The sequence below is a fragment of the Cyanistes caeruleus genome, chromosome 3 (assembly GCF_971803275.1).
Source record: "Cyanistes caeruleus chromosome 3, bCyaCae1.hap1.1, whole genome shotgun sequence".
NCBI lineage: Eukaryota > Metazoa > Chordata > Aves > Passeriformes > Paridae > Cyanistes > Cyanistes caeruleus.
The window spans coordinates 6,028,427-6,050,334 of record NC_141703.1 but is presented as its reverse complement, the minus strand read 5'-3'; the positions used below and the strand labels follow the sequence as shown (position 1 = coordinate 6,050,334).

Genomic DNA, 21,908 nt, shown 5'->3' with positions numbered 1-21,908 from the left:
AGATTGCCCCAAAAGTTTTACCATTTAAGGGATCAGACTGACAAGAGTAGTAGCAAAAATCAGCCTCACATTCGTTCCTTTCTCACGGTCAAGCTGAATTTTTGTTCTCATTTCTACTGGCACATTCAGTTCATTAGGCCTCGTCAACAGACACATATTTCTTGCCAAGTACCTCCTATTGCCAGGACTTAGGAGATCTCCTGGAAAAAAATGCTGCTGGCTGCCACCTCTTCCTTTGCAACTGAACATGCCACTTCAATTTTTGCTACTATGGCTGCACCATGAAAGACCTTCCACTGTTGCTCAAGTGGTTCAAAAGTCAGCATAAAAACTCATTATTTCTTCATATCTCTGCATCTTCTCTCATCCTGGGATGGCAGTCCTAACCACATAAGGTTAAATACATGGAAACCAGGGAAACCAGCCAGAAGCAGGATAGCTCCCCACAGGCTGGAAAGCCTCACTCTGCAGCCAAATCCAAAATGACAAATAAAGTACACAGATTTAGGTGCTCACCAACCTCATGTAAAGAGTCTTTTTGTTTCTACCTGAATTGGAGAAGGATTAAGGTTTAGCAACAGGAAATAGAGAAGATGAGCATGGTAAGATACAGCTACTGCTGGTCTCTACTGCCTTACCCAAAAAAGCTCGCTGTCTTCTGCTCAGAATGACAAATGGAGTTTGCATTTTCCTTCTGATGATAACCTGGTTAAGACTGTCTGTATTATTTGGTTCATGTGATAGCAAAATGGGGGCAAAGAGAAAAACTCACATTTATTAGTAATACCAGCTAGGGTCATCAATATGTGATGAATAATTGCTAAAAAGAGACTCACTTTTTTGGAGTACTCTGCCAGCAGGTTTAGAAGCCATTTGGATAACAGAAGGGACATAAGCAACTGGAAAAATGAATATTGCAAGGTTACAACATTCTATCAGAGCACCAAATGAAAATAGGTGATATGTTAGTTAAGGTCCCTTGACCAGTCTGCACCAGTACTTGGCTGAAGGCAACTTTATATTCCAGATACTGGAAATTCAAATACATAAACCATTCATTCTTCCATCAGTTCACTTATAGGTGATGAAAATAGTCTGGCTCTGACTTTGGAAAGTATCTGATTCAGTGTTTGAATTAGCAGATATGTGGGCAACTGTGGCAACAAAGCAAGGGAGCCGTGTTCTGTGGAAAAGCAGGCTGTGTTTTGCTTCAGTTGGAAACCTTTTAGCAAATATGCAGGATAGAGCAAATAGAGAGGAAAAGGCACATTTATGTACCCTAAAAGCAGCATTACAAAGGTACTGATCATGTGAACATCTCAAAACACCGAAGTGGAGAGCCCCAGGGACTGAAAACCAACAAGACATGAGGCAATGACATGAGTCAGCTTAAGGATTTGTGTTGGCGTGGTAGCTTGTCTCAACAAAGTTTTGTTCTGTGCTTGCTTCGTTGCAATGAGTAGGAAGCAAAAAAAAACAAAACAAAAAACAACAAAACATACCAAGAGGCCTGCATGGATGAGCAAGGAGATCCTGGCAAAACTCAGGCACCAAAGAGAGCATGCAGAGGGTGGAGCAGGGATGGGTAACATGGAAGGAACAGAGACACTGTCTGAGCATGCAGAAGCACAGTTAAGAAAGCCAAAATCCACCTGGAATTTGATCCATTCAAGGTTTTGATGGGATGCACCAATGAGTGCTGAGGGAGCTGGCAGATATCATTGCAAGGCCACTCTTGATAATCCTTGATGAATGACAGCAATTCTGAGCAGTGCCAGAGAAGAAGAGGAGAGCAAACATCACCCCAGTCTTCAAGAAGAGGAAGAAAAAAGATCCATGTTGAACACAAGTCAGCATTGCATCCTCATGGCAAGGAAGGTTAAAGGTATCCTGAGCTGCAGGAGGCAAAATATCGCCTGCAGGTTGAGGGAGGTGATCCCTTCCCTCTCCTCAGCACCAATGAGGCCACTCCTGGAGTTCTGGGCTCCCCCATAGATGAATATATTCATCTAAAGGAGAGTGGAGGGCCACAAAGATGATGGAGACTGGATCTTTCTCACACCTTTCTGTGAGGAAAGGCTGAGAGCTGTGCTGTTCTGCCTGGGGCAGTGAAGGCTCAAGTGGGGTTTCATCATTGTATGGAAATTTCTCCAGGGAGGGTGGAAAGAGGCCAGAGCCAGGCTCTCTTCAGCAGGGCCCAGGGGCAGGACCAGAGGAAATGGGCACACATCTCTGAAAATCAAGTAGGTGGTTTGAGCAGGAGAGCAGAGCCAGGTCACTTCCAGAGGTCCCCTCCTCTCAACCACTCTGGGACTGTGGAAAAGCCATGACAGGATTTTGAAAGTGTATAGCCATAACAACAACACTCTCCTCTTCAGGTCACTCAGCCCATGCTAAGTTTAATAGGATGATGTTGGAAGAACAGGAAGGGTAGGAAGGAAAAATATTTCTTTCAGTTTTTTCTTCCTGTCAAGATAAACAATTGTAAGCCAGTACTGCACTGCTGCCAGGTCTTATTTTTCTTTCAAGTTTGACTGCACCCAGGGTAGCACACTGGAACACTGAGCAATCACAGCACCTCACTTCTGGCACATGGGCCATTGATGACCCTGGGAAAAAAACCATCCCCAACAAAAAACAACTCCAAACCAAAGCCCAGCCACCCACCAGAAAGGTTTATCCTGGTGAGCAGTCACCACAGATCAGTTGTATTTATCACTGAAAATCAAATTGAGTGAAAACTGTGCGGCCAAGCCCGCCAGACCCACAGCCTTCACTCCAGCCATTAAATGGCCACAGGTGTCTGTGGCTTCTGTATTTCTGTACACTGAGAGGTTTTGAAAGAATGCATTAGTGATCCACATCTGCTACTTCCTCCTGCAAGATGGGAGGACAGGAATAACGTGAGAAAAGAATGGAAGACACAGAGGGTATCTAAGCACAAAGCTTAGCCTTTCCATCCTCAGGATTTATTTTTGCTGGGTGATACTTAATCACCAAGCCAGGGCACTTGGAAGAAAAAATAAACACAAGAGAAGCTTGTATTTAAAGACATAGGACTTTAAAGGGATGTAGTGGAAAAGACTTTTGAAATCACTGGACACACAGGGGAATTACTCCAGCTGATGGTTTAAATTCAGGCTTGTTCAAAGCACGTAAAGGAGTTAACCTATGAAGCATTAGGGAAACACTGTCACATCCTTAAACTTTGTTATGGAGTGATTATTTTTTTATTTGGAGCAGGACATGGCACCTCTGAGTCAGATTCCAGCAGCTGAATTATCTTGGACAATACTTCTGCTGTTGTGAGAGGAGCTCTCAGAGTAGCATTAAGATCTTCCAGAAGAGTAGCTCTCAGAAGAGCATGAAGGAAAAAAAACACCAATATGGCTTTCTCTTGACATTAGTGCAGCCATAGATTGTTTTGGTACTTCATTGGGAATTCTAGTCTTGGAAGGCTTCCATTTTTGTGTTTCAGTGCTGGAGAGAAAATAACTTCTACAAACTCAGAAGTTTCTGTCTTCCACCCATAAAATATGAGTTGCATCAGTATTCAAAGCTTTCCAAAAGTGAAGTGCCTCAGGAAATACTCTGGATTATCACTGCCACAGGAGCAATTTAGCAGCTCCATTATGGCCCTGTTTGAGTGAGAAATTACATATTGCTGAAATACTATCATGAAGCTGACTGATTTATGAAGTGTTACTTTTAAAACAATTAAGTAGGGTGTGGGTGGCTTTGTTTGCTTTCTATAATAGAATAGTATAGTGAAATAGTATGATGAAAGATGATTTTCTACACTTTTTTCCATTATTTAACTTCTAGCTTAATACAAAAAAAAATCCAAGAAAAAAAAAAACAGGCTTATTCTAAAGTTTAAGTAATTTTTTTTTTGTCTAAGTGTTACATATTAATATTTAAATTCATCCAGCATGATTAAATAGCAAGCCTCTACTAAATCCAAGCAGAGGAGTGGAGATGAATGAGAGCAATAGTTGTATTACTGTTATTTATTTTTAAGAGTAATTATTATTTAATAATCATTCAAATCAATGGGTATGCCTTTCATGGCATGTTTATGTAATGTAAAGGTCAACACAAACAGTGCATTAAGAAGTGTGTGTACATCTGTAAAGTGAACAAAGGAAGATGTCAGAAGGATTCAATTCAATGCAAGAGAGACTACACAGAAGCTGGCAGTTTTAATCAGTGTTGAACAGAATCCACCAAATATATTTTTCCACAACTGCTGAACTGTGCAATTATGCAACTATGTGCAAAAAAGCCCACCCTAGTGAAGAAATATCCTTGGCAGCAAATGCCCATTGAAAGAAAAACATAAATTTCTTTATGAAATGCCACAGCAGACCAGGCCAGACCCACAGCTGAGCCCATAACTCAGGGAGATGCAAGAGCTCTCAAGGAGAAAAAGGAAGGCTTCTGCCATGGCTGGCTGAAAACATCAGAGGTAAATATTGCTCAGTACCTGGACAGCAAAAGCAGAGAGCCAGGGAAGAAGCAGTGCTTGATTGCAGAGCAAATAAAAGAAACAGATGTTTTTGGCTCCGTAGAATTTGGAAAGGCATGCTTAGAAACTGCAAGGGGTAGCATCTGTGCTCAGCTGTACAGGAAACCAAATACATGAACGTCAGTCAGAACTAATTGTAAGATAAGAGTTTTTAAATTATTTTTTTTTCCTCAACAGAAAGAACTAAGCAAAGTCTCAAGTGCCTGCTTAAGCTGAGAGACAAGAGTTGTTTTAGAAACACTGGCAAAATCCTTGTTCTGGACATTTCAAGTAGCACGTTCATGCAAAGAAATGTTTAACTATAGGACAAAAGGTAGGCTGTCCTCCTAGAAAGAACTGTAACACCTGAAGGCTGCAATATCATAAAAAGCTAAATTCTGGAAAAAGATCAAAGGTGGATGTTCCTGAGCTGTTTCTATTGGTAAAGCAGTAGCTTGCAAGCCCTTACGTCAGCCGAACGCACAACAGTGAGAGCCGACAACAATTCCATTTATTCCTCAGCTTGGCTTGAGAAGCAGCCCCTGATCTGACTCACTGCTCACATCCTGCTCCAGCACTTCCTCGTTCACAGCAGAAGCTCCTTCCAGCACCACGTGCAGAGGGAACACGGGGAGATTCCACAGAGGTAAGAAACAGATTGAGTTTTCTGTCTTGAACGAGCAAGTGCTAGAATTGCAGTATTTGGGCTATGGGTTATAAAAGTATAAAAGCTAAGGTCTTTGATACTTGCTTCAGATGATGTAGCCATGGGGAAAAATGAAAAAGAAACTATATGGGTTTGTTTTTTCTCCTTTGTCACAAGCGACAGTTTGTCTGAGAGGAAAATCTCCAGATTGAGGGGGTTCCCAGTTGTGTAACTGCTCTCCCCTGTGCTGGCTCCCAGCTGGGGCATGCTTAGACTGCAAAACAAAGTGAGGCCACCACTAAAACAAAAGACATTTCCAACTAATTTTCTCACTGAATACCACTTTGCCTTTATTTCTTTCTGCTTTTCCTTCGTCATTAAAGTGACACGCTGACGGAAATGACTGAACGGGGAGTCTCAGTTCAGTGAAATTCAGAGGGTGAACACCAGGCTGAAAACTATCAAATCACACTCTGCCTCAGAATGTCACCTGAGCAAGAGCAAAGGCTCAAGACATTCAGCATCTTGGCAATGATGAGCTCTAGGTAATTTCACAGGTTCTGAATGGTTGCTGTTCACAAACTGGCAGAGAGTAACAGCAGCTGAAAAGGAAGGCAGGAGGTCCCAGGGTGCTGAGCAGCACAACCACAAAACCTGAGGGGTCCAGGCTGCAGGCAGTGAAGAAGTCAAGTGTAAGAGTAGCAAGACAAGAAAGAGGGCAAACAAATGTACAGGAGGGTTTTCCCAAACTGAGTCACTGTGGTTTCTGTTACAAGTGGTGGTGGAAATTGAAGAAAAAAAAAAAGAACCGAATTCTGTTGCACAAGCAGGCTTCAGACAAACTTAGTGCCTTGTTTTTGACAGATTTATATTAGATTAATTAAAAAATAAACCACAAAAACAACACAGCAATAGATGTACGTGCCAGTCACAATAATAGGGCATTTAAAACAACTTTCCTATCTTAAAATCTATTTTTTTTCTTTATCACTTTATCCTTGACTGTACACAACAAATTAATGCAGGGACAGAGGAAGGTAAGAGAGAGACACCTGGGAAAAGTACAGAGCAAAAAGTGTCACAAAATCTAATTTCTTACACCTCCTCACCATGAATCTGGCCCAGGCTCCTCAAGAACCTGCTCATGCCAGATAATTTTGTCTTTTTGAAAGCTAAATAGAAGTGTTTCACCATTTGACTAAAAGTGAATCCTGAGGAAGAAGTGAAATGACAGAGCTATAGATTTCAGTTCTCATTAAATCAAAAAGCTTGCCATTACTTGGAGTTTATCTTGGTAACACAAGTGTAAGTAGTGCAAAGGTCAGCACTGATTTTTCATTCTAGAGAAATTATTTGTCTCTTTCTGGAAAGGAAAAGGAGGTGATAAGAAATTTTCAGCTCTGAGGGCTCTTCTTGTAATATAGATCAGGTTATTGGAATATTTACCAAGACAAGCATTACAAAAAAGTCTCTGATACACTTTCCCCATTTGGGAAAGCCCTAAAAAAAGATTGTATGGTTGTATACTACATTCAGGAGACTGATCTTTTGGTAGAACAGTCACCAGTTCTGGGCATTTTTTTCCCCAGAGAAGCCACTCAGTGGTTGGGGGGAGGTGAGGGATAGGCGAGAAGAACATTTCACTTGACAAAATAAAAAATTATAAATTCTTTAAAACGAAAAAAAGACAAACAACACCACCACCAAACCACACACCCAGGTGCAGTCAGCTCTTTAGGGGGGTTCTTTGATTTTCCCTCCTTATCATGGTAAATGGCATCTACAGTTTTCTGCTAACATAAAACAGAGACCTGTTGGAGGAGATCCAGAGTGAGTCCAAAAACAGTCAGTGCTGGAACACCTCTCCTCTGAACACAGGCTGAGGGAATTGAGGTTGTTCAGCCTGGAAAAGACTCCATGGAGACCTCAGAGGAGCCTTTCAGGGGCTGGTAAAAGAGAGACTTTTTACCAGGGCCTGTAGTGACAGGACAGAGATTTTAAACTAAAAAAGGATAGATGTAGGCTGCACATAAGGAAAAGATCATTTACTGTGAGAGTGGTGAGGGACTAAAATGGGTTGCCCAGAGAAGTTGTGGATGTCCCATCCTTGGAAGCACCCAGGCCAGGCTGGATGTGTCTCTGAGGAACCTGCTCTAGTAGAAGATGCCCTTGGGGAACAAGATGAACTTTCAGGGTCACTTCCAACTCATTCTGTGCTTCTATGATGAATACTTAAGAATCCCTTGAAAGAGTTCAGCTGGTTTGTCTTTCACACCTTTCTCACTTTCCTTCTCTGAACTGTGTTACAGCCTTCCCTCCCTCAGGACACAGAGCCTACAGAGCAGCTGCCTCCTATGGAAGCTGAGCATTCCTAAACAGCCACCAAAAGTGACAAGCCCAGGTGTCAGGACATGTCCATGACTGAGTTTTGGTTCAACAGGTAAGAGGAATAAGGGGAGGAGAGGAAAATGCATAAAAAACCATCCTCTGTGCAATGAGATACTTCTCTGCTACAGTCCAATATACGCACACACACGCTGAACGTGATCATACTTCACTGAGTCTCTCATTGAACACTGACAATTTTCAGGGGCATTTGGGGACGTGTATACGTTGTGAATGTACCTGCAGTCATATTTTTCAAAGCAGCCTGAGCCTCAGATACTTCCATTCATTGATTTCAGTTCACATTGGCTCATGTTTTTTAAACCTCACCTTGAGGCAAATCCTAACCCCAGGGCAAGGTGTGGCGCAGAGGAGCCTGTGGTAACAGGAGCTGGAGAAGTGCCACTGTCTTAGTGTAGGATTGCATGGGCATGAATTCCATGTGCTGAAGGGAGTTATTAATTGCATCACTGCAATACCCAAAGTTTCACTCCAAATTCACTTCTGTTCTATAAAAAAAGAACAGTGGTGAGTGGCGCAATCCCGTTTTTGCTTGGTGTTGATGAATGCAACTTCATTACAGAATGGGAAGGATGGAGAAAACAGGCAAATTATTCATCTAGATTACTATGACGGGTTATAATCTATAGGGTTCTAATTTTTAAAATTATTTCTACAACTTAGTTTTGCATGTATTTTCCTCTTCCACCACCTTGTGCATATACTACCATGCCATTTTCCATTCTATTTTATTTCACTTACAACAGCCTTGCAAGGCTTCCAAAAAGAGCAGGCTAAATGAGGTGGAGGCTGCTGTTTGCTTGATATTTTTCTTGCCTCCCATCAATTTATGAATATAGTTAGTTGTACAGTCCAAACACATTTCTCAGCTAAGTGCATTTAAGTGTAATCTCCAACTCTGGCTTCTCTTCTAACATCTGAGCACCCTGTGTTCTACATTGGCATGTGCTTAAGTTCTGAATCAGAAGTTTTTTTGTAAAAGCCAAATTGCTTTCAGCTCCTTTATCAATAGTATTGCCAGGCCAATGATTGCTGTCACCACAGAGAGAGATCAGAGCGAGAGCCAAGCAGAACCTTCCCACTGTCTCTCCAAAGGGGACTGATTTATTTTGACATCAGGAAAGGGAAGAGCATACAGAACTCCATATATGACCTCCTTGTGGTAGAACTTGGTTGTTCTTCTTACCCAAATTAATTATCCAGAGGATGACGCTTTCTTTAAATAGCAATAGCAATGATGAAGGGAAAAAAGATGCCCAGAAGACTTTGAGAAATCCACAGCATTAACAGAGATGGAGACAGGAGTGTGACCATTTTCCAGCTCTACCACAGATCCAGAAAGGGCCATTCCATGGTTAATTCATTCCCACACACTCCTCACTCAGTCACTCATAGAGATGCAGCTGAAGACTCAGCCTGCAAGCTAAGTTTCCCTGGCAGCTGGCAGGACTATGGGTAGCACTGTACTTAACACCTCTCTGAGATTTTTGAAAGCAAAGCATGACCCTGTATGAATCTAGAGGCCCACAGTGATAGGATCTATACAGCAGAATCTAATCAGAGCTTCTATTGTCTCCTACAACAAAATCAATATTCTTTTACAGAATGATTTGTTTAAGATAAGGAAGGATATTTTCTTGACAAGAAATTCTGCAACAACATGTGAGGATGGGACTCCCTGGGGTCCCCATGTTGTGCTGCATTTCTTGCACCTTTCTGCTGGGAAAGGGATCAGGGGCATCAAAGTCAAAGCTTTAGAGCTAAAAGGTTTTCCTGGAAAAGCCCCCTCTATAAGATAGCTGTGTCAAGCTACAGAATCAGAGGTCAGAATTACTTTTCATTTCATCCCTAAGATGCATATAAATCCCTGTGCTGTAACATATTTTAACACACCCTCCCCCATTTCTTCCCTCACCACAGAGGAATGAAGCAGGGAAAAGTGTGTTGATTTGTACTAAAGCGTTGTCATCCATCCAATAAGTGTACTCTGGGGAAGCCTAATTCCATAAACATTGCTTGGGCCCACATTTGGAATCTATTAATGCCAAGGAAAGCAGCAGTGTCTTGCTGAGTATAAATTCCTTTTATAATACCAGGATAGAGCTGCACAAGTGCCTGGATGAAGCCTCCAGAGTCTCAAATCAAAAAGCAAAACAACTAATTAAAGAGCCAGCAGGGTTGTATGGTAGGTCTGTCTAGGGGATCTTTGAATTTCCACATGGGAAACTTCTGTCCTCAAATATTATCCTCCACACAGTTAATTTCACCTTTTGAGAACCTTGCTGTGGCTACAGTTTTCATGGTGGTCATGCAATGAAGCCACATCATTACAGGTGCTTTCCAAATATTGCTTTCACTGAAGCTGAGCCACCCAATTCAGATGCAGAGTGACCTGCAGGAGCTGATCCCAGCCAGTGCAGCTTGGCTGGCTTGACATGGCTGGCAGCATGTCCCTGCCTCAGACCCACCTCAGGTGTGTCCCACACCTCAGAAGGGAGAGAAGGATCTAGAGTAGGATAGCCTTGGTTAAAATTCAGTTTTATTAGCTTTGTTCCTATTTTCTCTTACTCTTCAATGTTGAGAGATGCATGAACAAGTTTCCCACTTGGAAATAGTCCTCATGTCAAGGGGACATGAGGTGTCTCCAGGGGTGTAAATGGAAGCTTCAGCTCCAATGCACCTTGCATTTGCAGGCCATAAGGCAGGGATCTGGGGATGAAGCAGCTGTAAGAGATAGAGCTCAGGGAGGTCACACAAATCATGGCAAGGCCACCAGTGACTCCCTCCCAGCAAGGTGTGGATCAGAGACACCCCATGTCTTGCTCTGTTTAGGCCGGGGCAGGTATTTCATCCTGGGTGGCTCCAGAACAGGGACTGCAAGGCCCAGACATTTTGCCATCCTTAATAACTGTGTAGAAATAGGATTGCTTCAATTTCTGAAACCTGTGTTCTGTTTCAGAGCTGCCCTGAGGTGTTCACTGTCCTTCAGCTGCCAATTCAATCTCTCAAATGATTGTTTGCATTACAGCTTGAGTGATTATAAAAAGGCCAACATGCAACACTCTTAGTTCAGTCTGCTAAATAAACAGTCCTAGAAGCACCGAGGTCAGCTTTGAGTTCCTCCCAGTCTGGGGCACTGAAAGATACAAACTTAACAAGGCTCTTCAAATCCCATCTGGTAGCAGGACAGGAACGTAAGGGCTTTGAACTACAAATACGAGATCAGCATGTTAACATCTAGAGAAGATTTCTGTGAGTGCTCTGAGGAAACTAGGTCATGTCAACTTCACATACCTTGAATGCTTCCTACAAATCATTTCTAACTTGGGTTGAAGCCAGAAGCTACTACTTTGTTTAACAGCTGTCAGTTCAAACTCAGGACAAATCACATCAAATAACTACTAGTTAACTTTCCAGAAATGTGTCAGCAAGGGGAGAGGGAAAAAACCAACTTGTTCCATGACATTCTCACAAATATGACAGACATTTGTATCTGCAGAAAGGCCAGCTGTAATGTTTAATGCCATTCCATAGTGCTCTAAATATCCAAACACAATACTTTGTTTTCCTGCATTATAAAGAGGCCTTAAGATGTTTGGCAGCCACCTGTAAAATATACACAATGCCATACCTGATCAATTAGCACCTGGTACTTTGCCATCTGAGGACACCACATCCCTTTTCCTTTGAGAGCTAGGGATGCAGTAGGTGGCCCAGAAGTCCCAGCCAACACTCCTCCCCACTGCCCCAGCTGAAGTTACGAGATGCAGTTTGGGTAAGAAGTAGGTAATTGTGACATTCCTATCAAGGATCAATCACCTCAAGCTCCCATTGAATACATCAGCTCTTTTTACCTATATGCAAAGATAATTTGGAGAATGAATCCTGCCTTTCCAAATCAAAGATTCTGTGCAGTTTTCACCTCAAGTTTAGTCATTTCTGAAGGCCCAAGTCTGGTCATCTCTTACCACAAATACTCAGAACTCAAGCTTTGGGCATATCGAAAAGATGAGTTTGCATGAAGAAAACCTTCTTGGTGGCAAGAGAGGATGTGAATTCAGACAATCCAGCTGTGGGAACAGGGCTGTCAGGGAAAACATCTCTTCCCACCCATAGGAAGACCCACTCAGTTGCTACATCTGTCTGGAGTAAAAGTAGCAATGACATTGCAATGACAAAAATCCTCCTGTTTGTTAGACATCTCCCTGGAAGTGTCTACTTCCCTAGAATCTGATGGCAAAGCAAAAAAATCTATTGTTTACTTTAGCAGCAACAGCTGTGCATTGAATACTACTGGGCTTTAGGAGAGTTTGACTGTAGTGGAAGCACACTGCTAAGTACTTTGAGGCATGCATATAAGGACATCCCTTCCATCCAAACAAAATATCCACAGCGTACTATGAGATGCCAAAACATCCCAGCCAGATATGGTCCTGCCTTTACCCTGCACATGGATAAATAGTAAAGTATTTGGGCTGTGATTTTAAACATTTTGTGCAGGAGCAGAATAAAGGAAGGTAGTCTTTTCTAAGGAAAGTGCAGCCAACATTCTTAACTAGAGAAACCCAGAGATAAACAATGATCCCTCACATACCTAGAAACACAGTTCCTTCAGCTGATATTTTACACATCTTGCTCTTACAGAAAACAGGGTTATTCACTGGTGTTTACATACATACATGATATGAGAGAAAACTCAGATCCTGTCTCTGGTTTGGGTCTATTTGTACCTTAAGCGATCACTAAAGCAGAGACTATCAGAGGAGCTTGAGAGTAACCAGCTTAAAAGTTTTCACAGCTTGGATGCTCAGTGTTTAAGTCATGAGTCTAGGAAATGTGAACAGAGAAACATTTGAGAAGGCTGGCCCTGACACTACATAGCCATAACCATCTGCTCAGTTACGGATGGCCTCATAAATGACACTAGTTCTCTAATATCCCAGAAGGTATCCAAGGATTCAGAGTTCTTAGGGGATTTTAGAGATTTCCACTCACACACCCCTTTGATTTTTGACATGGCTGGAACAACCAGTGCATCTTTCTGCAATTCACGCTCCCAGGCACATCATGCACCCAACCAGCAATTAGCTGCCATATAATGCACATATTTAAGTGTTTCCAAAATGAGAGGCACAGAATCTCTGTAGTGCTCCAACCCACTTTTTCCTGGATTTCCAAAGAGTAGTTGTTATCTAGGTGATGCAAAACCGCTTCATTTGTGCACAACTCCAGCCAAGAGCTCAGAGAGAGCCAAAGCAAATGTGCCACAGGCACTTGCTACTGTGCAGAGGAGCTTTGTGTCTGTGGCACTGCAGAGACAAACAGCTCCTGCAGCTACCCAGAGATACCAGATCACAACTGTGGAGCTGCAATCTGTTCCTGCTCTTGCAAAAGCATGTACTGGGTCATCCTAGGGAAAAAGCATCTGGTATGAGATGGCATCAGATGATATTTCACAGGGTGTTAATTGGTGGAAAGGAAAGAGCACGAGTTCAAGGGAAGTAAGGATGAGTGTTTGGAGCAGGGAGATGTCATACAAGTAGTGCTTCAGGCAGAGCAATGTCAGGAACTCTTAACAACACTGGTGAAGGTAAATGTTGCTGTTTTGGAAAGGAAAGGGCTCAGTTATTTGGGGGAAGGCAAGCTCTAAAGACCCAGCTGTGGGTCAGTGCAATGCTCTGCTGAATTTTCAAGCCTTATCTGGGCTGTGCATTTCACACCCTCAACTTCCACATCAGGAAAAATAGGCTGCAAAACTAAGTTCACCTAAAACTTTCACAGGGGGATTTCCTGCATTGAAAGCATAGAACCACAAAGAGGTGAGGCTGATCTTTCGTAGCATGAAACCTTGTGGTTCTGCACAAACTGCTGCTCTTTTTTTTCAAGTCATTGCTTACCAACGTGCTCCAAACAGCACAAGCATCTAAAAGAGATGCTGTTTGGCATCTCTGACACCACGAAAGATTTAGTTTGATGCACTCTAGACTACAAAAAAGACAAGACAGCAGCAACCCATGTGCTGCTCCCTGCTGCAGCTGCCCACATAGCCAGCAAGTTTCCTTTACAGAAGAATCTCACATAGTTGAGCCAGTGACTCATTGTTGAAGTACTTGGTTTGGGCCCAGGGCCATATCTAAATGGACCTCCACCATATCCCACAGGATGACCCCATGGCCCCTCAGGGTGACCCCATGGCCCCTCAGGGTGACCCCACCGTCCACTACCAAGTCACCACCGGATGCTATTGCAACACAAAACATCTGGGCAGAGTTTATCAGCCTGATATCATCTGGCTGCTCTCAGATATCCATTCTCCAGCCTACTTTCAGCTGTGTCCTACTTTCAGATGAGAAGTACTGTGCACTCTGGTATTAAACATACTCACTGGTGAAGACTGTTCATTACCAGAGCTCCCTTCTCACAGATCCATTTCATCTTAGAAGAGCAAACTAAAAACTATTTTAAAAGTCAGTAAGTTTTAGGTCTTCTATTTCCCCCCCTCCCCCCCATTTCTTGGAAGCTATCATAAATTTACATATTGGGTTGTCATCTTTAGTTATTAAGTTCAAGGACTGGCTCATTTTCCATTCAGTAATAACTAAAAGATCAGCACCAGCCAATTGCACAAGGATGCAATTAACTGTTCACAACCTGGTTTCTTAAGAAAAGGAAGGTTTGTAGGATCAAGTAAAACACCTGCTTAATTTCTCCCTCTTCCTCCCCCCACCCCCCAACATACCTTGTAGGCCTTTGACAAATCTTGCAAAAATAAGAAAATACAACTCCAAAGAGATTCTCTTCTCAAGGCAAGAAAAAAGACAAAACTAAGTCCTGTAAAGTTAACTCTTGAGTCCAAGGAACTTGTGTTCGAGGGCAAAAGCATTAACTTCAGGAGACATCAGAGAACCCATGCCAGAACTAATTTGCCCTTTCTGTGCATTTCTCTGCCCTTTTCTCACAGCAGATATGGAACAACAGTTTGCCTTCCCTTGACAGCCAGTCTATCAGGGAATGCAACATCCAATGCAAAACATTTCCATTACTCAGTTCTAAATTCATTTTTTGTAAAGCCATCTGTAATGCTGCTGTAGGCTGGATTTTCCGTCCTCTCTGTCCTAGTTATCCCAGAGAATGGCTTGCAAGGCTGCCAGAGCTGATTTTGCATTAGGAAAGGGAAGACACAAAAAAGTTGCAATAAGAAATGTGACAGAATAAGAAATTTTGGCTTCCATCTTGCACTGTTCATCTGCTTTCTCCTGGGGAAAGAGGCTTTTTACTGGGGAAAAGGGGAGAGCAGGAATGGGATGAGCTGGGTCTGGGCTTTAAGATCAGAGCTGTTGATAGTCTTCCAGAAGTGCAACACTTAAACCAAGTACAGCTTTCATTGAAAAGATCATTCACAAAAAAGTGCTGCTGAAGTCCTACAGTCTCCAACAGGAAAGCCAAGGCACTGAACCACCACAGAAAAAGCAAAAGTAACACACAGCCCCTCCCCACCAAGAGACATGCACAGATAACAATAATGAAACAAGTTGCAGTAGGTCCCCATGTAAAGGAGAGAGCAGGCAATATGAAAATTAATTTACATGCACACAGCCATGGGAAAAATAGGACACTGTTGTCAGAAAAGGGTAGGAGGAAAGATGCCACCTCTTTCTCATGTCATGGTTCTGAGCAGAGAGCCATAAGTAGGAAGGAAACACAAGTGGTCTTTCAGAGAGGTTCAAAAGAAAGGAGGAGTTCCTTACTTTGCTTCCAGACCCCAAGTTTTTGATTTGAAAATCAAAACCAGCATCTCCCTGGCTGTGATTACAGTCAGCGATAAAAAAATGCTATTAGTGCCATTGCACTACTAATAGAAATTTCTCTTTTGCTGGTAGGACAAGAATGAGATCTGATCATGCTTACACAATGCTTGAGAGATGGGTGTTCCAGACAGGAAATCATTTGGCTGAACTAAATACAAACCAGACATTAAAAAGATCTGAAAGCTTTAAGAACATTGAGAAACATTCCAGAGCATGAGGCCTGCAAGAAGTGCTTATGAACCCCACTCTTCCTTCTCCTATTTACACAAGTTGATTGTTACAGACATTTTCTTCAGACAAAAAAATAGATCCACTTCAACTGTGAAGCCAAAAGTCTACAGTCCTTCAGCACCTGGGCAAAATATCTCTGTATGGCTGTTCTGCACTTTGAACAATTATTTACAGATTAGTAAAAGAAGCATGAAGTGCTTACAGGGATTAAAGGCCTGTGCTTGGGATCCTGTTCATATCTGTCTCTGACAAACAGAAGTTAATTGGACATTAATATTCCCATGGTTGTAACACAGCAGTAAAAACTGGAAGCTTTCTGCTCCAACACCAGAGCAGCTAGGTTTAAGAGATTGTGTAGGCTTCAGCTTCAAAAATATTTTCCAAAAGCTGGAGATGGGAAAACAATTCCATAGGGAAGAGAGGGTCAGGTTTAAGTCTGCAATATTTAGCAACTCTCAGTCTTATTTTTTAACAGTGGTTTAAGAGTCCTTGAACCACTAGGACTCCATCCTTGTACTAGTTCAAAGTATTCCATGAGTATGATTTGCAATCCAAGCTGGGGCAACTTGGGCTCCTGGAGAAGGGAACAGCTTTTCCATCTCTTAATTATTTTCTCATCTGTTTTCTTCCTTGCATTAAAAAAAGGTGCCACCAGAACCTGCAGAAATATCAGAGATAATTCCCCAGCACACCAGTGGTACTGGGTACATGCTATGAATTACATGGGAAAAGCAATTCTATAAACAGCTCCTCTCGCCTTAAAAAAGTTCTCACAAGCTGCAGTTGCAGGTCTGTTTACAAGAATTGTGAGAAAACAAACCTCAAATTAAACCCAGACACCCTCACTTTCGCTTTTAGAGAGCAATGCACCTTGAGAGACCAGCTCAGGCAGAGCCCAGCTGGTTTTGGTTCAGTAGCTCTGACATCAGTGAACAAATTAATATCATTGACTGGCCCCAGCATTTGTTCCAACTCTATAAAACCTTTATGATGAATAGTTGCTAATAAACATGTTCAAACAACTGCATTTTGTAGCTGAGTAGAAGAACACCAGATGTGACTCGGGTGGTTTCTCTTGCTCAGAGGAGCTGTTGTCAGGGTTTGTCTTCCAGGTCTACAAACCCTCAACAAGGGACTCTGTCAGGTCAGTTCCAAGTGAACACTATTCTCCAGGGAAGAGCCAAGCAAAGTTACACCAGCCTTCATCAATCTCACCCTGAACTTCTATTTTCAGACCCACCATTCACAGCATTTCCACATCCAATGCAGGAGCTTCAACAGCATAGGCTGCTAATGAGCCTCATTTACCTAAGAGGCTTATCAATTTGTTGATGAATACTTAACCCCCTCCTATAGAACAAAAATATTTTCTGAACTTGGTCCAACTTTCTTCCTCTTCTTACCTGGTAGGAAATATAAATCCTACTCATTCTGGCATTACAATTCAGGGATGAGACATATTGTCCTAAGAGGTCTGATGGAGGAAAAAATAAGCTGCTGTTGAGCCTTGGGATTGTTATATGTATCACTAACAACTACATCTTGTAGAAAGAACCTCTTTTTGAGACATTATGCAAATAAAAATAGCTAAGAGAAGAGAGGAATCACAATAAGGAAAAGAAACTGGTAATCCTAAAGCTTGTTGCTAGCAACAATAAAAAGCTGCAGGTCAGGATTTTCCCTGGTCTTACAGTATTGGGCTGGAATGCAATTTTGGGGAATAGAAATTCTCTGGCATTAGTGTGTTACACTTCCTCCTAAATAAGGCATCAAACAAAAGCAATAAAGGCATTTTATTGACTATTCTGTCAGCTCAAAGCAGTCACTCGAGCCTGAAATAGTTTCCCTTCTGCTTCCTAAGAAATTTCCCCAGAATTTCCCTTTCTCCCTTGTGATTAGGCTATATCCACCACCTGAATTCAAAATTTTCAAGGGAGGGAGTTTTCCTCTTTCCTTCCTTGGGTTGAAAACATTTATCAAGGGGGTTTTATAACATTCTGGCTCAATGTGAAAGGTAACTGCAGACTGGACAGGAAAAAACCCACACTTTTAAAATTGATAGTTTTTGAGCTTTACAATCTTAATAGCTCAATATTGTCCTTGGTATGATCTGGTTTTTGATGGATCTTAAAGATCATCCCATTTCAATTCCTCTCCATGGGCAGGAACATCTCCCACTACCCTGGGTTGCTCAGAGCCCCATCCATCCTCGCCTTCGATTCTTACTTAGTGTTCAGTATCTCAATTATTGTCAAGTTTCATCCTCTCTAAGTTTTATGGCACTTCAGCTGCACTCTGTCAAGACACTGGACAGTCAGGATGGAGAGCAAAGATAAAGGGAATCACATTTATGAGCTTTTAGACATTTAGCAGCTGTAAGCAGTAGAAGAAACTGAGACTGTTGAGACATCCCAGGTGTCAGGCAGAGAGCTGAGGTCAGACAACATTCCTTCTTTCAGCATTTCCAGCTGGAAATGCAGCCAAAACACACACCCACTTAAATCACAGAGCCTGGCTGAACGGGAGGGCTGGAGTCTGGCTGCACATGGGAAGCAAGAGGGAGCTGCTCCTCCTGTGATGCTCATCCCTCCTTAGCAAGAGCAAACATCCTCTGGCAGCCACTAGCTCTGCTCTGCCCTTTCCACCATTTCAGGCAGCAATACCCTCTTCACTTCGTTTTTCCAAGAAGCCTGAGCCATCCTTGTACATGTGTATCTGTGCATGTACCAGGGACTCCTCCACCTCGACCTTCCTTGAGGAAGAGCTCAATTAATCATGATATTTCCAATGCAAGCAGAGGAGCTCAGCCCATGGAACAATGGACCTGTTGGCAGAAATTTATACTAGGCGGAGATATTTCGGTGTAGGGAGGTTTCTGCAAGTGACAGACTAACAACAGGATTAGGCTTACATCCTCATCTTTAACAAAACAGAATTATTTCACATAGGGAACCTCTAATGCAGGTAGCACAAAGCCCTTGAAGGCAAGTAATAACTACAATGGGAGGGAAAGGCCATGAGACAAAGAGCAAGGAGAAATACCTGCCAACCATAACCATGCTAATGCAAGAACTCCCCACATATTTCAATCCATTTTGGTCCTTCTTGCCTGTATCTGTCTTATGAGAAGCTATATTCAGGAATTCCTACCACTTGACATAATCCATAATTCATGTGTAGACGACCAGAGGAAGGGTAGTGAGGTATTTTTATTTCACCCATCTTCTCTCCTACCCCAGTAAGTTTCTCCCCAGTTTGTATCTAGCAAGAACCTCACACACATCCCAGTCAGGACAAAGGCTAAGTAATCATTTCAGAGATTATGGCATATTTGCACAGAAGTTGAGCTCTCTGCTTCAAAGTGCTGCTAGTAACCCAACCTGGATCATCACTCTTCAAAACCAGCTCTCATTTTTACATCTCCAGATCATCCACTTTTAGAAGTATTAGTGTTGGCCAGTGTTGTATTAATCCAGAATTTTCACTGATATCAGTTAAATTAATAATGCCTCCAGGACTCTTAACACATTTTAATCTAAGGATCATCTCAGCTGCTTGGTTGTTGAGTAACCCAGAGTCAGGCAATACCACTGATTTAAGGGTTAGTTTGAGCAGATGCCAGAGGAAAAAATGCACCCAGAGAAGAAAAAAAAAAATTAAAAAATCCTTATTTTCATGTTAACATTCTAGCCTACAGTACCTCTGTAGGTTAACCAACAGTAAAATAAACCATTATACAGAGAGTACTAGAAACAGATGTTCAGGCAGGAACTGCCTCCAAAATAAGAAAAAAATATGGAACAGATTCAGCTGAATGAATCCTTGTCTCTTTCTGCATTGTCACTTGGGAGCTTCTTCTTTAAGGCTGCAGTTTCCTAAAAGGTAAAGCCTCACACACCTATGCCTTTTTCACATAACTGTAATCTCTTGAAAGAAGAGATCTTTATTCTTGAGAAGAATAATTTATTCATCAAAAGGGGAAAAAAATATTCTGTTGGAACTAGAAGATAAAGAGCAGTGGAAACTCTCAGAAAAGCAAAAAGGAATTGAGAAAAAGAAGAACTTTGATGGGAGCTGTCAGAAGGGCTTTACAAAAAGGAACAATGGCTTTTTGGTCTCATTCCAGAAGCTTCATCAAAGGGCATGAGACCACCACACACCACTAGTCACAAGGAATAAGTCTCACCCATGAGAACGAGATCAGGCAAAGGAGGGGATACACCTCATGCTGCTTAGGCTGTGCTTCCTGGGGTGTCACAGAGTGTCAGATCTGCAGAACTCAATCCCAAAGCTGCAGAACTCAATCCCAGGAGGGTTTAGGACATGCAAGACTGGGATAGGTGGGGCTGGGAACGCTTGCTAGGGATTTAGAGGGAGGAAATTCCTCCCTTTGGCAAGAGTCTTTCCAACAGGAGGAAAGCAAATGAAAGGCACTGCCCTGCCATACAGCAACACAATCCTCTTGCAGAGCTAAGCACTTGACATGGGACAAAAGTTATCTCACACAGAGAATAAAGCATGAATGGGATGAGAGCCCACTGCTGAAAATTACAGACAGATGTCATATCAAACTGCCTAACTCTGACCACACAGGCAGCAGTGACACAGTGTCCCTCTGGAATCTGAGTACAAAAATCCTTCTCCTTCTTGGATTTGCCTTTACACAATGGAATCAAGCAGATGGAAGACACCAAATTTCTCAAAAATAACAGCTGGAAATATGGATGCCATGGATCTTGACTGACTGAGAATTCAACCAGACCAGACTTAACATGAAAACACCAAATACCCACAAGACTGTAGCATCATTTGCTCAGGGTTGAATTCTGTTCACTTGCATATCAAGAGCATGCTTCCTTCCCCCTGAAACTTGAAATGAAACTTGCCACTTTTAGCATCAGCCCCCTGAGCCACCAAAGCCTTCCCATTTTGCAAAGCCACAGACCAGTTTAGTCTGAGAGTTATTTAGAATGGCTGCCCTGAAATCAAGAACACAGTCTAGTTTCCTGAGGCTTCCTCACAACTGTGTGAGGTCATACACAGTCCATTTTTGGCCAGACACCTCTAGAGTTTTGCTATTTTCCTTCAAACCCTTGGGAAGATGTTCATGTTTGAATTCTGGAAATTGATCCATTACAAACTGAAATTCCTGTTTTCCCTACACATTTTATTTCCATACACAGAGATAAATGCCTCCTTACCAAAGCTATTTATTTAAAAGCCAGGGAGGGTTTAAGTTCCTGCTGCAGTACCTGTATGTGGTACAGGGGAGAAAACAAGGGACAACAAGGGTGGGAAAGGGTCTGGAGCACAAGTCTGGTGAGAAGCAGCTGAGGATGTTCAGCCTGAAGAAAAGTCTCAGGGAAAACCTTATCACTCCCTACAATTATTTGAAGGAGGCTGCAGCCAGGAGAACAAGTGACAGGACCAGAAGTGGCCTCCAGTTGCACCAGGTGAGATTTAGATTAGATATCAGGAAGAAATTCAAGGGTTGTAAAGCACTGGAACAGGCTGCCCAGGGAAATGATGGCATCACTATCTGTAGAAGTGTTCAAAAAATATGTAGAGGTGGCACTTGAGGACATGTTTTAGTGGTGAACACAGTGGTGGTGCTGGGTTCACAGCTGGACTTGATTATCTTAGAGGTCTTTTCCAACTTCAGTGATTCTTTGATTCTACAACTTTCCACCAGGAGCAAGTCATGCACCATCACTCATTCATTCATTATCCCCAAGAAGGAAAATCTTTTCAGATCAGAAATGCCTTTGATAACCTTTCAGTCCTCAGAGCCTGTCTGTAGCCCACAACAAGCGATGGGAAATTCCAGCAGCATGGGGAAACACAGGAAAGCCCAAAGGCAGGACCCCACCCACCGCCTGCACAGCTGGGCTGGTGTGACTGCAGCACAGGGAGGGAGCATGGACAGAGCACACAGAGCCCCAGAGCACAGAAGGACAGAGCAAATTCAGAGAATTACAACCATGTAAAGTCTGCTCAAACAAACATGAAAAGCAGGCCAGCCACCCACAGCAGGGCACCTGAAGATAAGGATCCCAATCCAAGACTCACCACAGCATGTTTTGCAGCCTGAAGCCCAAGGAAGCAGAGGACACTCCTTCCCACTGCCTTGAGCCACAAGGGTGGCTACAGAAACACTCACTGCCACCACTCACAAACTCCCCGAAGATTGCCTTCAAATTAGGGCAATTTCAAAACCTAGAATCTTGAAGAGGAAACCACTGTCATTTTTGACTACATATCAGCATGTATCCCTCTTCAAGATGTCTTAAATCTCTCTCCTTGAACTAAT

At 42.6% G+C, this 21,908-nt stretch overlaps 1 protein-coding gene across 2 annotated transcripts in view; it reads left to right on the top strand.

Moving 5' to 3' along the window:
- Positions 1 to 4,695: 4,695 nt before the first annotated feature.
- Positions 4,696 to 21,908, top strand: part of LOC111927238 (myelin-oligodendrocyte glycoprotein-like) — a 31,361-nt gene continuing 14,148 nt past the window's right edge. Inside the window, exons 1-2 of one of the 2 annotated variants that reach the window (XM_023924066.2) lie at positions 4,696 to 5,153; positions 7,463 to 7,593. The gene's annotated coding sequence lies outside the window, so the exon portion shown is untranslated. The remainder of the gene's footprint in view (positions 5,154 to 7,462; positions 7,594 to 21,908) is intronic. The other variant, XM_086879649.1, reaches the window with a different exon arrangement.